The 16,557-nt window shown below is 30.1% G+C and overlaps 2 long non-coding RNA genes and 1 other non-coding gene across 5 annotated transcripts; all 3 read left to right on the top strand.

Annotated features, from left to right (window-relative positions):
- The first annotated feature begins 208 nt into the window (after positions 1-208).
- On the top strand, positions 209-297 carry LOC113786401 (small nucleolar RNA SNORD36). The gene has a single exon (XR_003472684.1). It is a non-coding gene; the product is annotated as a small nucleolar RNA SNORD36 (small nucleolar RNA).
- Positions 298-6,147: 5,850 nt separating this feature from the next.
- Positions 6,148-7,509, top strand: LOC140919931 (uncharacterized). The gene is made up of 3 exons (XR_012162604.1): positions 6,148-6,574; positions 6,890-6,978; positions 7,157-7,509. It is a non-coding gene; the product is annotated as an uncharacterized lncRNA (long non-coding RNA).
- A 1,428-nt stretch (positions 7,510-8,937) lies between these two features.
- On the top strand, positions 8,938-16,163 carry LOC101498937 (uncharacterized). 3 transcript variants are annotated; one of them, XR_012162628.1, is made up of 6 exons: positions 8,938-9,337; positions 9,674-10,392; positions 11,167-11,265; positions 11,350-11,526; positions 11,905-11,958; positions 15,011-16,163. It is a non-coding gene; the product is annotated as an uncharacterized lncRNA (long non-coding RNA). The 3 variants fall into 3 exon arrangements; XR_001143684.3 differs by having other exon boundaries at positions 9,000-9,830; positions 10,315-10,392; positions 15,011-16,159; XR_189693.4 differs by having other exon boundaries at positions 9,000-10,392; positions 15,011-16,157.
- Positions 16,164-16,557: the final 394 nt, after the last annotated feature.

Genomic DNA, 16,557 nt, shown 5'->3' with positions numbered 1-16,557 from the left:
ATAGGTTTAAGTTAGAGTGTGGATCTATAAATAGAGGCATGGTTTAATGGAGTATGCAAAATTGAAACATTAATCGTATTTCTCCTTTTCTTTTTCTTTTTCTCTTCTTTTCTTATTTTCATTCATGTTTTATTTTTATTATTTTTTGGTGGCTTGAGACTATATGATAATTTGTTTTTGTTTTCAAATAAAGAAAGTATGATAATTTGAGCAGATGATGAATGAAGAGATATCATTAATTGCTTATTGGTTATTCCATGAAGCTATCCTAATCGAGCTTTTTAAAACTGATGCTCAAATTATACTCAACGACAACCTCTTTTTATTTTATTTTTTAAGATCAGGTGATTGTTGACCCAATATCCTATCAAATATTATTGTTATTGGATATTAATTAGTTTTTTTTAAGTGTTTTTTATTTTAAAAAAGCAAATTAGGAGATTCAATGAGCGATTATCAAGATATTTAGATTTAAATATACGTATGGTATATGTAATTTATCATTTTTTTTCATTCGTTTCTAAACTTTTAAAAAAAACAAAGAATTGACAAAGAAAAAATGTAAATTTAAATGAATAAATATGTAATTATTGTGAGTTTACTTTTTTTTTTATCTTCTAAAGTTTGTGTTTTTTTATTGTAGTCTGTTCGTCATTTTTTTTTAATTGTTTACATTTTTTTTCGTCTTTAAAAATTTGTGTTTTTTTTAATGTAGTCTATTTGTCATATTTGTTTTTTTTAATCATCACTAACAACAAGAATAATTTTAAAACAAAATTGAATTTATAATTTTAAATTGAAACAAACAATCTCAAATCAACAAAAAACAAAATTATATTTAAATTAAATATTTTTAATATTTCTAAAAAAACATTTATACTTTTTTGTACGGAAAAAGTTATAATGTTTCAATATCCATTTCTGTTTCTTTTAATATTTGATTTTATTTATTAATTTATTTTATAAAAAGAAAAAAGGGGGATTGAAAAATAAAAGGCTTTAGACTGATCTAAAAATAAGTGTCAAAACGAACTCAAGGTTATTTGAAATCTTGGTGTCGAGAGTTGGGTCATGGTCATATTTATTTGAATTTTTTAAATTTTTTTAGGAATAAATCCAACATAATGTTCTTTGAAATTGCACGAATAATTAATTGACAAAAGAAAATTAAATTGCACATATAATATAGTCACTTAAATTTATAAAATAGTATTTTCTTTTATAAGTTTCTTATATGGTAACTACTTTTATATCTCTATTGAGATTCAAATTTTAATTTGTTATGTTATGAGAGTGTAATTTATTCTATTATTCAACTTCATTGGTATAAAATAATAATTTAATTTCTTAGTTAAACAGCATTTGTCAGTTAACATCAATTTTTTTTTACTTTAACACTAAAATTGGAAAATCTTATGTTTATCTTGATGTAACAGGATACTATCTAAAACAATTTATAAATGTTTCATTGGTTTTAACAAGTGTTGTTGTAGATATTTTGATGTAGAAACTAAGACTCTATTTATTTTATAAAAATATTTTAAGTTTTTATTTTTTAAATGTGTGTTGTTTTATTTTGATGAGAAACTCTTAAATTAAATTATTGTTATTAAGAGTAGATAAAATTTAATTAATAAAAATATTTTTTTAAAAAAATGATTTTTTTTGTTGAAATTTTCGTTGTTAGAAATTTATGCAATTAGTTACTTAAAATGTCTTTTACCTCTATATTAATAAATAAAAATGACACATTACAAAAAAAAAAAAAAACACAAGTTAAAGAAAAAATTAAAATAAAAAATGTTTTACAAAAATAAACACACGTACTTTTGACGTTTTTCAATTTAAATTTGCTAATCAATAATAGGAGTGTGCAAAAATATAGTTAATTGAATCATATTGATAAATTAAATTGCTGCACCACAATAAATCAAACCATTTAAATAATTCATGAATTGAACCATATACTTAAAAATAATTCAGTAAACCAAACTTAATTCAAAAACTAGTTTAACAATTTTAAATTTTTGTAACCTCAATTAAAAAAAATTTGTTGCAAATTTTTTTAGAATAAAATCAAAAACATATTTTTTCTGAAGGGACTTCTATTACATCTAGTTTTGATGGACTTCATAGCATTTCAATTGCAAAGTTTAGTGTTCGGTTGAAGAATTATAAAGGTTCTATTTATGTTGTTGGGGGGACAAACAATATTAAGGCTTCAGTGGTACTGAGGATTTCATGTTTGTGCAAGGCTATGTTACCTCTTCTCTTGTTGATTTTAAGGGTTTCATATTTATGCAAGGCTATGTTACCTCTTCTCTTGTTGATTTTAAGGGTATTACTGTTGTTTACAAGATTGAGTTTCATATTTATTGGCCTCCTTGTGCAATTCCATCCTCATAATAACGTCATGGACACTTAAAAATAAAGTATTTGGATTTCATGCGGTGAAAAAAATCCAAAAGTCACACATTTAAAATCTTGAGTTGTTTGACCGAGATAAGACGATTCAACTCTAGATCTAATGGTTTATGTGTGAATTTTTTCCTATTAGTACTATTTTGTAGTTTACTTTTTGAGGCAATTTGTATTTTTTTTCTTAGATGTTGAATCTTATGGTTACACTTTTGTTGTATAAATATATGATCACGCTTTCATTTTTTATGTTTGTGATGCTACTTTAATACACAAATGAAGATTTGGTATATATTTTTGTTTTTCTAAATTACACTTTTAATTTTATAAGTTTTTTTAAGTTTTTTTTTTTAAATTTGTTTATTTTATTTTGGTTCTTTATATTATAAATAATAGACACTTTAGTTCTTCAAGTTATTTTTATTTTATTTTAGTCTATTAAACTTTGTTTGCAAGTTTGGAGGAGAGAGGAGAAAAAAACTTCCATTAAAAAAAAAAAAAGAATAAAAAGATTCGAGAGGAGATAATTTTGAGGAGTTAAGTTTCATTCGTAATACAAAATCTTTCTAATTTGGTGGAATTAAAAAGTTGTATTGAGGGGCTTTAACAAATTCTTCAAATAATTTCAATGTTATAATACTCTATAAATTAAAAATATATTAATCATAAACATTCTTAATATTCTTTACAAAATTATTATCTTAAATAATGTTGAATCTTTCTCTCTATTTTTCTATCTTCTCATTCCTCCAAAGTTCTCCCCTCCTCTCCACACTCCCAAACAAAGTATTAAATTACAAACATTAAATATTTTGGTCTCTTAAGTTCCAAACGTTATACACTTTGATAATTTCTAAAAGTGTCTAATATTGTAACTTAAGAAACCAAATTGTCTAATTTTTGTAACTCAAGGAATCAAAATCTTTAATGTTATAACTTATGAGACAAAAAGGGAATGAAAACTACCATATGGGTCAAATTGTCCACGTTTATAACTTCACTATAATATAACGAACAAAGCTTAAAGAGCCAAAGTGAAATCTAAAAATAACTTAAGGGATAAAAAAATGTGTTATTATTCTTCTTCTTCCAAGACTAACATTGCGTTAATAGAAGTATTTCTGAAGACCTTAGAGAAAATATCATCATAGTTGATCACCTTCTATTGTGAACACCCGTTTGCTACAAGACGAACCTTGAACTTTTCCACTGATTTTTCTATTACTCCTATTTTTATCTTGTGCATCAACTTGCAACTGATGGCTCTTTTCTCTTGAGGAAGCTGAACAAGCTCCAAGTATGATACCCAAAAATCCTTAAATTGCTAAGAATAATGGGGATACTTTTCATACCTCGTTTGTAGCTTTCTCTTCCAATGAAGCTCCTAGTGACCTGTTGATAAGATAATACAACATGTTAATAGTCTTTGCCCAAAAACCATTAGAGAGTCTAGCATTTAACCGAAGACATCTTGCTTTTCAGCTAGAGACATGTTCATTCTTTCTGCCACACTATTCTATTGTGGTGTCTTTCGAACCGAAAAATGCGTCAGAATTTCATGTTCTACACATATTTATGGAAATTTCAGTTAGTGTAATTTGTCCCGTTATCTGTCTGTAAATACTTGATTTTTCTGGTCATATGATTTCCTAAATATGTTTTCCACACCTTGAACTTGGCAAAAACATATATTTATGTTTGAGAAAATACACTCAAACCTTGTGTGAAAAATCATTTGCAAAAGTTACAAAATATTTGGAACTACCGGTAATGTATATAATACTTGCACACCTCAAATTTTGCATCAGAGTTACTCTTCATCTGATACCAATTGTTAGAACAACAACACAGTCTTCAAAAAAATAAAGAGAGAAATCACCAATAGAAACTCAAGACATTTAGTAATGAAGCTCAACAATGATGTCTACGTACCTAACTACATAGTAGTTGTAGTTCCTTTTATTAGATGAATCCATTAGAGTTTACATAGTATAAGTTATTCTTAAATAATATTTATAAAGTTCATATTGCAACAATACCAGTTAACCATATCACATGGATCTATTGCCTCCCGCACCTCCAGCTGCCCTCACAACAATAATTTGAGTCAAATCGTCAACGTGATACTACCTATGAGCTATACTCAACAAAAACATTTATAAATTTTTTAAAGTATTCCTTTTAAACCTCAATGTGTATGCAAACAATTGAGTTGTTAGTTTTGTATCTTCACAAGATCAAATGCATAAATTTTAGATGCATACTTAATATTTTTTTTTTTAAGCATAAACATAAAATAAAATAAAATTTTTATAGTATTAAAAAAACATCTCTTTTGTATGTATGTTTAAACACTATATACTTGGTTATGTCAACCCATGGAAGATATGTATTTCTTTTAATTTCTACTATGTAATTGGAGTTCTGAAATGATTGATCTTCCAATTGATATTAATTTTGTATTGACAAGCAAAAATAACAACTCCAACTGACCGTGGAAAAATGATATGAAAGCAATAAGAATCTTACTCAAAGGTGTTGTTGCAGCGTGTTTTCAAAAACTGCTTCATTTTACAACTTCTTTGTTTTTGCGTTAATAATACAAAATTGAGACAATATTTTAGCTACAGTTCCAAACACACTCGCTAAGTTCAAATTCAAATTGAGATCAATTTTCACAAAAATGAACTTCCGAAAATTTCAAAGACATTCATCCTATTAATATAGATTTATTTTTTTACAAACAAAAATTTATTAATAATAATGTAAAAGTACTCCAATCATGATATATCAATCGTAACGGTCTAAATTATTCATCATAGTAGAAAAATGATCAACTTTTTATAATTAGTTGTAAAATTGATATCCAATCATATATTCAAATGTCGGACAAAAAGCCACGTAACAAACTCATACAGAAGACAATCTTTTGGCACACCCACAGTTGCTAGCTAACAAACCAAAGCCACACATTATTTCAAATCTTGGACACATCTACAAGTGATAATTTCCAAAATTAAGAAGTGATTTCCATTTCCTACTTTACAGCTAATTTGTTTTTGGAAATCAATGAATACCTTCAATTTGTTGCATAATATCTTGCCTCCAATTATTATGTTTACTATTTGTTAGACCCAACTCACCTATTGTATTGTAAAAAATATTTATGGTTACAAAACACTTCACGAAAAGAAATCATCAAAGGCAAAAACTCGACAAAATTTGACATTTTTAACTAGGCAATCTTTTAATTGATATATATATATATATATATATTACTACACCAAAATATAAATTTTATAGCGCACTTTTAACAGCGCTTGTTAAATAACGTTGTTGTATTATATTTTAAAAATATACAGAGGTTAAGACAAGCTTTTTCGAAAAACGTTGTCATAGGTACTAATAGTTATATATAATAACAAAGTCTTTGATAACTTTTTTTTTATATATAAAAATACTGTCATAAAGTCAAAATATTTACAGCCTTTTTTCTATAAGCGCTGTTATAAGGTCATATAACGATTTCATATGGTCTTTTAAAGTGTTTTTTATAAAAGCGATGTCATAGGATCTCATAAACTTAGGGTCTTTTAAAATGTTTTTAAAAAAAGTGTTGTCATATGATCTTTTTAATTTTTTAAGTATATGCATATGTAAGTGGTTTTCTTCACTATTTTTTCTTCTTTTAGAATTAGGATTTTCTACATGGCCATGCCCAGACAAAAATTTCCCTGTTTCTCTAGTGACACAACCCCTCCATCTCTTTTAATTTTTTTTCTCCCTCCATCTAAAAAAAATCACATATTTCTTGTGTTGCAAAAGTTTATTCTTTGTTAATTTTTTTCACCATTTACAATAACATTCATCATCCTAGTAAATTGATTGTTGGAGCTGATTTTCATTGTTTCAAATATAAAATTGAACCCAATTTGTTTTAATGGTGGAAAATAGACTATGACTTTTTATAAGGGAAAGTCTAATACTAGTTGGTTGTATACAATATGATTTTGAATCTGTTATGAGGTTATTGAATTTGGATTATTATTTTTGCTATAAATAAAAAGCAGAAATTGATTTTTGTGTGTGTGTGTTCTTGATGCATTAAACTGTTGGCAATGACTGGAGAACAATTTTTTATGTGGATGTTGTTCAGGTAAAATTTGTAGATGTAAACTTTTGTTTGATTGTGGTGTCCTTTTTCACATGTTTTTAATGTCCATATGTGCCCATTGCTATTCATATATGTTGTTTTATTAGTGTGTAGTAAAGAAGATTTCATCTGGTATTCGATCTCTAAATTTAGGAATATGTCCAAAATTAAATATACTTCGCATTAAAGCGATGTTAATGGTCTCACTTGAGTTGAAAGGATGTGCATACTATTTGATGCATCCCAAATATTTGTTATTAACGATGTGTCTGAATTTCTGAGTATTTGGATGAATACATGATGTCACCGTCAATGCAGGTTTTGGAGCTTGACAATTGCAGCCTGTTAATTTCGGTATCATTGGATCTTCCACAATTGAACAATATTAGATTGCTACATTGTCGCATGTATGTTTTTGCCTCATTTTCTTCCTCCCAAGAAAAGTACAATAATTGTATTATTGATCATTTTCCTTCTTTGTTGCTTGTGTACAATGTACTTGTTTCTTATGAAAACATGTTATCCTTTATTTTTTTATTTTTTTATTATTGTGTCTAATTTATTTTTTGAATGGTTCCTTGACAGATTGATAAGTTTGAACTTTAGGACTATATCGCTTTCTTCTATACAAGTTTTTAGCTATCGCGTACTCCACATGATCAACGTCACTTCAAATTCACTTGAATTATGTTTTGCAATTATTCCTCGTTTCATTCCCCATTCTCATGCACACTAGAGCATAGCCCTCAATGATGACCGTTGTGGTGATGCAAAAAATAGCATTGCAAAAGCAGGATAACTTAACTACATTAAGACTACAATGCCAATCTTTACAAGAAGTGGACCTCTCTGGGTGTGAATCTTTGACAAATATTATGTGTGATATTTTTAGTGATGGTGGAGGATGCCATATGTTGAAATCACTAGTTCTTGATAATTGTGAGGTACATGAGTAAAACTCTCTTTTTGTCATTTTGTGAATTCAAAATTTCTAAAATTTGATTATTCATGAGATATGTTAGTAGTATATTTTGAAAAATCAAATGGATGTTACCATACACGTAGACTCTACTTACCCAATTTTAATTGTTTTTATAAGTTATAATTAACTAATCTAATTGTGCCATAACTTTTGATTTGAAATTTTGCCTATGGTGTTATTTTCTATAATTCTAAAAAACTTTTTTTTATCTGTCATATTGATAACTTCTAACTTGAAGTTTTTGAAGGGGTGTTATGTTAGGAACTAGAAAAATAAAGACATCAATAGAACAATATGGATTTGTATCATTCACAATAAAACACATGAGAATAGTAGGAAAATAGGGTCCCTATCTGACTCAGAGCAAAACCCATTCAGAGCAAAATTATAATTCCCGCAGATTTGCTTTTCCTAGCTAGCACAAATGTAGATGGTGTGTGCTACATTGAGGTTCATTCATTCAATACAATTTAAAGATGTGATGTGTACTTGTGTTGACTCTTGACATTCTTTGGGCAATCATCTCCATTTATTAATCTTGGGTTTTGGATTATAGACCGCTAATTTGGATGGGAAAACCAATTTGAAGATTAGAAAAGCGTTGGAAAAAGACTTGGGATTACCTGACCCCATATAAGGCATCTGAATTTAAAGGTTCATATTTTTATTGATTGACCTATAACTTTTTAACATCATCATTCATTAACCTTCTACGTTGAACATTTGTTTTGTAATTCACAAGTATACTTGATGAACCTACCAACTAAATTTTTATCTTAGATTCTCCGATTTTTCTTTGAAGCATTAGTGGTAAATATAATTATTCTTGCATCAACATTGTTTGACTAATCTATTTCAGTAGTTGTGTGTAGAGGTTCTCCTTAAATCTCCAATTGTGTATGAATCATTATTATGAAATGCTTATAGGCTTATAGCTTTACTTTATTTGAATTTGAACATTTGTTCTTTTGCTTATAAAAAATTAAAAAAATATTTACGCACAAGAGAAACAATGTATAGCGTACCAATAAATACAACACTACACAAAAATGTGGATTTTATAGCGCACATTTAACATCACATGTTCAATAAAAATGTTGTTGTATTATATTTTAAAAATACAAGGAGACTTAGACAACACGTTTTTGAAAAGCGTTGTCATATACACTAATAGTTATTTATAATAACAAAGCATTTGACAATAAAAACACCATCATAAAATCAAAATATTTAAAGTGTTTTTTCTATAAGGACTCTCATAGGATATTTTATAACACTTTTTATAAAAGGACGTGTCTTAGAAAATTAGGGTCTTTTAAAACAATAGAGTCTGAATGAAATTTTTGAAGTCTCGTGTGCATGTAACCTCCTTCAGTTTTCTAATTTTTGAAGTCTGATTCATATGCATGTAACCTTCTGTGTGCGTTTCGTTTCTTCGCTATGCGTTTCTTCACCAAACCATGTGTGCGTTTCCTCACTGCGCTTTTCTCCACTCTAAACGATTACATTTATTTATCTCTATAAAATCCTTCTCATCCTTCACTTCAATGCAAACTCACTTTTAAAAAAGTAGCCGTTAATTAATGTTGTTTTCGTGTCATTATTATCAGGATGATAATACGATTCGTCTCCTCTCGATGACAATAGTAGATTGTTTTTTTTATAAATTGGAAATCAAATTATTATTTAGGTCACTGAATTTGTTTTTTAATTTTGTTATTACAGAATGAATGAACAAGGAAAACGGTTGAAGGAAAATTTGTTTTCTTCACCAAACCATCACTGTGCGTTCCTTCGCATCTCAACTTCTCTTCCATCCGCGCACCATTTCTGTTTCTCTTTCCATTCTCGTTTCTGTTTCATTTTTTGTTTATTTTCTTCTACAAATTGTAAGGGTTTCATTTGCAAATGTTTAGGGTTCTGTTTCAACATTTGGATCTTGGATTTTAGGTTTCTGTTCTTGCTAGTGTTCTCTTTTGCATTTAGATCTTAATTTTCCTTTAACCTTCATTTGCATTTAGATCTTAGGGTTCCTTTAACCTTCATTTGCAGGATTTTAGGGTTCTGTTCTTGCTAGTGTTCTTGATCTTAATTTTCCTTTAACCTTCATTTGAATTTAGATCTTAATTTTTCTTTCCCTTCAAAACAAGAAAAGCAAAACAAGAGCAGCAGGTAAAGGCATGTCCCCTATATATTAATGTGAGGCATGAGGAAAGGAACATTTTATCCCTCTTATTAAGAAGAATTTGGTAGGCATGAGGAAGCTTCCTCAAATGGGTAAATCTACTGTACTATTCCTCAATTCTGGTACAAGTAAGCAGCAGTACCGGAATAGTTCATGGAAGAAATTCCACTTGAATTTAGCAGATTGCAATCTCTTGAAAATCTTGATCTTGGTGGAAATTTGTTAAGCGGAGAAATACCAAAAACACTTGTTTAGATTTTGGATTGTGATTGATGATGTCACTGTATGTGATTAAGAGCAAGTTTGTTACAACATATTTCCTATAAAAATCCCTTTTGAGAATGGTGTTTCGTATGTCTACTTATATGTATGGTGTTTGAGATATTCACTGTTTGAGAATGCTCAACTGAGTAAACCTTTTAATTTGATTCCTAAATTGTATTTCATCCTAAACTATTGAAATGCAATAAATAGTCTCTAAACTGTTCTCATTTTACAATGTTAATTTCTAGTATTATTTTCACAATTAAAATTCTGAATAACAAGTTCTTACCTGGCCCTTGAAATTTGAATTAGATTGCTGCAAATTGAATGTGAATGTGATGATTATCACAGATGCTGAGTTAGCAGAAGTTTCAGAAGTTCTACTTATATGTATGACACAGTTAAAATTTCATGCCATATGATAACTTAATATCATGAATTTCCTTCTATTTTCTTTGATTGTGCAATGACTATTACATTATTACACGCTCTTTCTCCACATCTTCAGCAAAAATAAGATTACCACTTCATGAGCACTGCCTCTACATGAACTATGTATTTGAATTTATTGTTATTAAAAATCATTGTAGGTAGTTCTTTGCCCATAAGAGAACTTACTGATTTTGTAAGATTTCTATTACCTGTACTGTATGTAGGCTGGACTAAAAATAGACTTATAGATAACTGATTTAGTAAAGATAATCCACTCCAATTGAAGTTTAGTAAACAGTGAATATCTAAACTGTTTTCAATTTGTTTGCCTAAATTCAAACTTATTGGCTGATTTTTATTTTTGTTCTCTTTTTTAATTTTAAGTGCCGTGTTGTTAACTTATTTTTTGTTTTAGCATATATCAATTAATATACTTACACTTTAGCTATTCTATTGTTTTTAGCATAAATTAGTATTTAAAAAAAATCCACATCACTGTTTTCTTTGTTGAGTTATGAGTGTCCTTTACTTTTTTGGGAAAAAGGAAAACCTTTTTGTTCTTTGAAGTACTATTTTATTTTGAAGCTTTCTTTTTATCTCACACTTTACAGTTGATACATATTTTGATCTATAAAAACATAGTGGTATTTTATCATCCCTAACATTGCTATGATTTATTGTAATTGTAATATAAATTAACAGGAACCATTTACTCTAATTTTTATCTTTTAGGCTTCTACTATTGAATCAAGTTTCAGAACTTGTTAAGACTAAGCTTCTAGCTCCAAAAATATTGATTTCCCTGCCAAATTATTGAAGGGAATCCTTGAAGTGAGCTGATGTTCCTTAGTTTCTCATTCTAATGTTTTCCCTTTAAATACGAATAAATTCATCAGGCTGTGTTTTATACTGCAGGCTCATCTTTCCTCCTGTCCTGAAAGAGAAAAAGGAGTCTTAAAAAGACTAGTTGAACCTCTGATGAGTCTTGTAAAGTCTTACGAGGGTGGAAGAGAGAGCCATGCCCATAAAATTATTCAATCTCTTTTTGAAGAATATCTTTCAGCCGAAGAATTATTTAGTGACATTATACAGGTTAGTATTATTATTTGGTTGCTTGTGCTAATATTATGTGCACAATTTAATCTTTTATGACCTTGACCTTTGGTCTTCTACCCACAAAATTAGTTTTTCTGGATGATGTTAAAAAAATACACGATTTGTTGTTTTTATGTCTTATTTAGCTTTTACAACACTCCGCGCTTAACATTTATGTACTTTCATTTTTTATGTACTTTTTTATTTTTTACCCTGTATGTACTTTCATTTTTTATCCTGCATGATTTGGGAAAGGTATTTTCTGGTCTTAGAAGCATCTCTTTATCATTACGCTATTAAAATTTTCAATGAAACCTTCAATATATATTTGGATGCCTGATATCTCTTATCTCCATATGATTGTTATTCATATAGCAAGGAGCAGGAAAGCCTAAAGGACCACTTGAAGCACTCCGTCCGAAGCTGCAGGTAAAATTCTTAGTTAATTTTTCCAAGCCTGTGTTCATATGATAGTTAGTGTGTTTGGATTGCCATCAAAGACCTCCAAACTTATGTTTGCACAACAAAACATTATATGCACAGTTTCTGCCTTCAAAGTAGTTCAAACTTAGTTCGAAATGGAAACAAGGGTAAGGTTGCATGTAATCTGATTTTAAGGAATGTGATTAGCTGGTCCATTAGATGCCAACAAAACATGTTTACAGTAAAAGATTTTAAGGAAACATGTAATCTAAATATGGAATGTGATTAGTTGGTCCATTACATAATAGGAAACATTATGTTTACAGTAAAAGATTTTAAGGAAACACATAATCTGTCATTAGTAGCTACGAGTTTGAGCTATAAATTGCATTTTCACAATGTGGTGCTTTCTTCTTTGAAATTACAAGCAAATGATGATGCATGTTAGAGATGGTTGTGCTTATAACTAGAAATAGGAATTTTGAAGCTGTTGTAACCATGAACTTCATGATGTGCTAGGATTGCACGGTAAGAGGTCTTGATCATAATCTAATATTTTGTGTCATATGTAGAGCTGTCAAAAAAACTCCAAACTCTAAGGCCCTCTTTAAAAAATTTCTTATTAAATGTCTAATATTAGGCCCCTATCGAAATAATTTTTTTAAAGTCCCGACTCATTATTTAATGGGACTTAAGGGAGGGGGCTCAGAGGGTTTATAAGCTCTCAATATTTTGTTAATTTTGAAATTTTTTTCTTGAAAAATTTTCGAAATTTATTTTTCTCGAAAAAATATCGAAAAAAAGTAAAACATTTTTTTCTCAAAAATTTTGTAAGAAAAATAAATAAATAAATAAATATTGAAAAAAATTAATATTTTTTCTCAAATTAAAAAAACTTCAAAAAGAAATCGTTAATAATTTTTTATCAAAAAAAATTGAAACTTTTTTATCAGGTAATTTTAAGAAAAAAATCAAAAAAAATTATTTCTCGATAAAAATAAAAAAGAAATTAGTCAAATTTTTTTTTAAAAAGTGACCTATAGACCCACTAAGCTCACAAAATTTTAGGGCCGTTTTAATGTTGGGGGCTTATTTTTGGGGGGTCTTTTTAATTATGAAATTTTTTGGACCCTCCAACATATAGGTTGGGGTCAATAATTAGTGAACTTGTCAAATTTACTGCTCTAGCCATATGGATCACAAAAATGAAAGTCAATTTCTATAATTCCATTTATGTTCTGATTCATACTTAAGCTTTAATTTCTCATCACATTTATTTTACTACATCTATTGCATACGCATTGTTCTCTTTAGAAAAATTTATGTTTTGTTTGAGTCTTCTAATTCAAAGAGTTTAGTTGAGACATGTAATTGCAACATCTAACAAGTTATATTTTAAGATTTATTTAATAACTAAAATATATGTAGTTCTATAGTTTTGTTTTATGTACTGTAGAGGAGCGTTGTCGCCTATCAGGCGATAGGCTATAATGCTTATCGACAGATAGGTGATAACTATCGACCTATAGGCGACAACAGCTATCGTGTAGATAGGTGGCAGCACCTACCAAGTGATAGGTGATAGCCGCTTATCGCCCTGATAGGGATGATGTCGACCAATAAGCAATAGGTGCTGCCGCCTATCGCCTCGATATAAGCTATCAGACTGATCGGCGCTATCGCCTATCGTCCCGATAGGCGATAGCGCATATCGGGTAGATAGGCTATAGCGCCTATCGGGACGATAGGTGCTGCTGCCTATCGCCTCAATATAAGCTATCAGGTGTTATAGCCTATCGTTCCGATAGGCGCTATCGCCTATCGGGTAGATAGGTGGCAGCGCCTATCAAGTGATAGGCGATAGCCGCTTATCGCCCTGATAGGTGATGTCGCCTATCAGGCGATATAGCGTCTATCGCGGCGATAGGTGCTGTCGTCTATCACTTCGGTAGGTGCTTCCGCCTATCACCTCGATAGGTGCTGCCGCCTATCGCTTCGATAAGTGCTGCCGCCTATCGCCTCGATAGGTGCTTCTGCCTATCGCCTCGATAGGTGCTTCCGCCTATCGCCTCGATAAGTGCTTCCGCCTATCACCTCGATATAAGCTATCAGACTGATATGCGCTATAGTGATAGGCTATAGCGCCTATCAGGTAGATAGGTGGCAGCGCATATCAAGTGATAGGCGATAGCCGCTTATCGCCCTGATAGGTGATGTCGCCTATCAGGTGATATAGCGTCTATCGACCGATAGGCGATAGGTGCTTCCGCTTATCACCTCGATAGGCTATAGCGCCTATCGCCTCAATATAAGTTATCAGGCTGATAGGCGCTATAGCCTATCGGTCCGATATGCGATAGCGCCTATCGTGCCGATAGGCGATAATTGCTATCTTATTTCAGGCGATATGCGGCAGTGCTTATCGAACGATATGCGGCAACGCTTATCGACCGATATGCGGCAACGCTTATCGACCGATATGCGGCAACGCTTATCGACCGATATGCGGCAACGCTTATTGACCGATATGCGGCAGCGCTTATCGACCTATAGGTGGCAGCGTCTATCAGGGAGATAGGCTATAACACCTATCGAGCGATAAACGTTAGCAGTTATTTGCACGATAGGCTATAGCGTCTATCGAGCTATAAGCGATAACATCTAATTGCCCGATAGGTGTTATTGCCTATCGTGTGAAAAACTAGCGCATTGTTAGATATGCATTGTCGCCTAAGCTATCAACTGATGGTTGATAGGCGATCAGTCAACTATCGGCTTCTACCTATCAGCTGATATGCGATAATTGATTGCTGATAGGCGGTCGCTCGACTGTCAGCTATCGTTTATCAACTATCAGTTGAGGCAATCGCTAATAGGTGATAGATTTTTATCCAATTTTTGACAGAAGTACAAAAACATTTCTAATATAAAGTATACAAATTTGGTCATCATTTTATTTTTTGAATTGTATTTAACTTAAATACCTTTTCAGTTATTGTACTTTTTTTTATACTATATGATCGAGATCTCAACCTTATATTAAAACAACATATTGTAGCCTGCAGCTCCTTCATATTGAGACAATTCATTGCACAAATCTCGGAATAACAAGCAACACCAATTTTATAATTCAAATGATGGAGGGTAATGTGGCAGCAAAGAAGACAAACTAATTGATGACTTATAAGGTTTTGTGATTGCCAACACTTGGAAGACATGCCAGTTATATTCATCGTGCACCTCAAACTCATTTCACTATCATAGCATCTTGCAGAATATCACATGCAATTAATAAATATCATTCACACATTCACAAAGTTGGGTAGACATGTTACCACATTTTACCACCTTACATATTCAAAGAAAAATTCATGCATGTACCACATGTTGTACACCGTGATTAACAAGTGTCACATGTGGCATCACTAGAGACACCATATTACAAATCAAAGAAAATGTTGAAGCGCTTCATTCTTCTCTTAGAAAGAGAAAGTGAAATTCAAGCATTGAAACAAGTCTATACGAATATGACTTCTTCCCAAAAAAAATGGAAAAAAGAATGTCACAAAGTTGATCACATCTTTGAAACAAATAGAAAATAAATTTGGAGCATCAACAATTTTGAATGAAGAACAAGAACTTGTTGATGTAAAATGAGTTATTAGAGAAGTCATCAAAGTCAAAGTCAACCAAATGGTTGAGAGGGGCAAAGTTGATGAATAAAAGGGTAACATCATGTGAGGACAATTTTAAGAGTTTCAATGAATTGAAGGTTCTGTTATAGTAGAAATTCACCTATTTAATTGTGTTGTGTGTTCTTTATTATTTTTATTATGATTTCACTCAAGCTTTGCTTCTTGGCGGCTTCTGTTGTGCCTGACTACATTGATTTTTAGTCAAACTCATAAGAAAGTTTTCTAAATATTTCATATTTCAGTTCTAAAAAATGTATGTGTTTGAATTGTTGAACGGACAACGACTAAGTGAAACCGGCAACGCGCACAATAGATGGATTTATGACCGTTTTAAGTCAACAATATATTGGTGGAATAAGTAACCTGTTTTCCTTCAATCTTCTTCTCTCTTATAATAATTTATGTATTTCAATTATAGGTGAGGTGTAAGAAAAATGATAGGTTATTATAATGTAAGAGTTTGGGTCTAGATATGAAAATTTGTGATTTAAAAATAAAGAAAATATGGTTGAAGATGAATGTTGTGGAGTTTTTATTAACAAATTTGGTGTTGAAGATGAAGATTATTGTGTTTTTATTATTTAATTAGTTAATTAATTAATTAATTAATTAGTTTTAATTTTTAATTAAATGAGTTAATCAAATGAATTTTAATTTTAAATATAAAATAGTGTCTAGTCAACAACAATATTTACTCAGTTACCATGTACCACTTAATTCAAAATTACATAAAAGACTTTTTAAAACTTGTTAGAATTTGCAAAGATATAAATAAATAAATAAAATTACATGGACTAAAATAAAAAAAAACGAAACATATTTGAAAGAAACAAAAATATATTTGAACCTAAAAAAATTTAATAAGTCACAAGTCAGACTTAAATCTTAAATTTTATTTCCAAACAACGAT

Source organism: Cicer arietinum, chromosome 4 (genome assembly GCF_000331145.2).
Source record: "Cicer arietinum cultivar CDC Frontier isolate Library 1 chromosome 4, Cicar.CDCFrontier_v2.0, whole genome shotgun sequence".
In the NCBI taxonomy this organism is placed as follows: domain Eukaryota; kingdom Viridiplantae; phylum Streptophyta; class Magnoliopsida; order Fabales; family Fabaceae; genus Cicer; species Cicer arietinum.
This window is presented reverse-complemented; position numbering and strand designations above follow the sequence as displayed.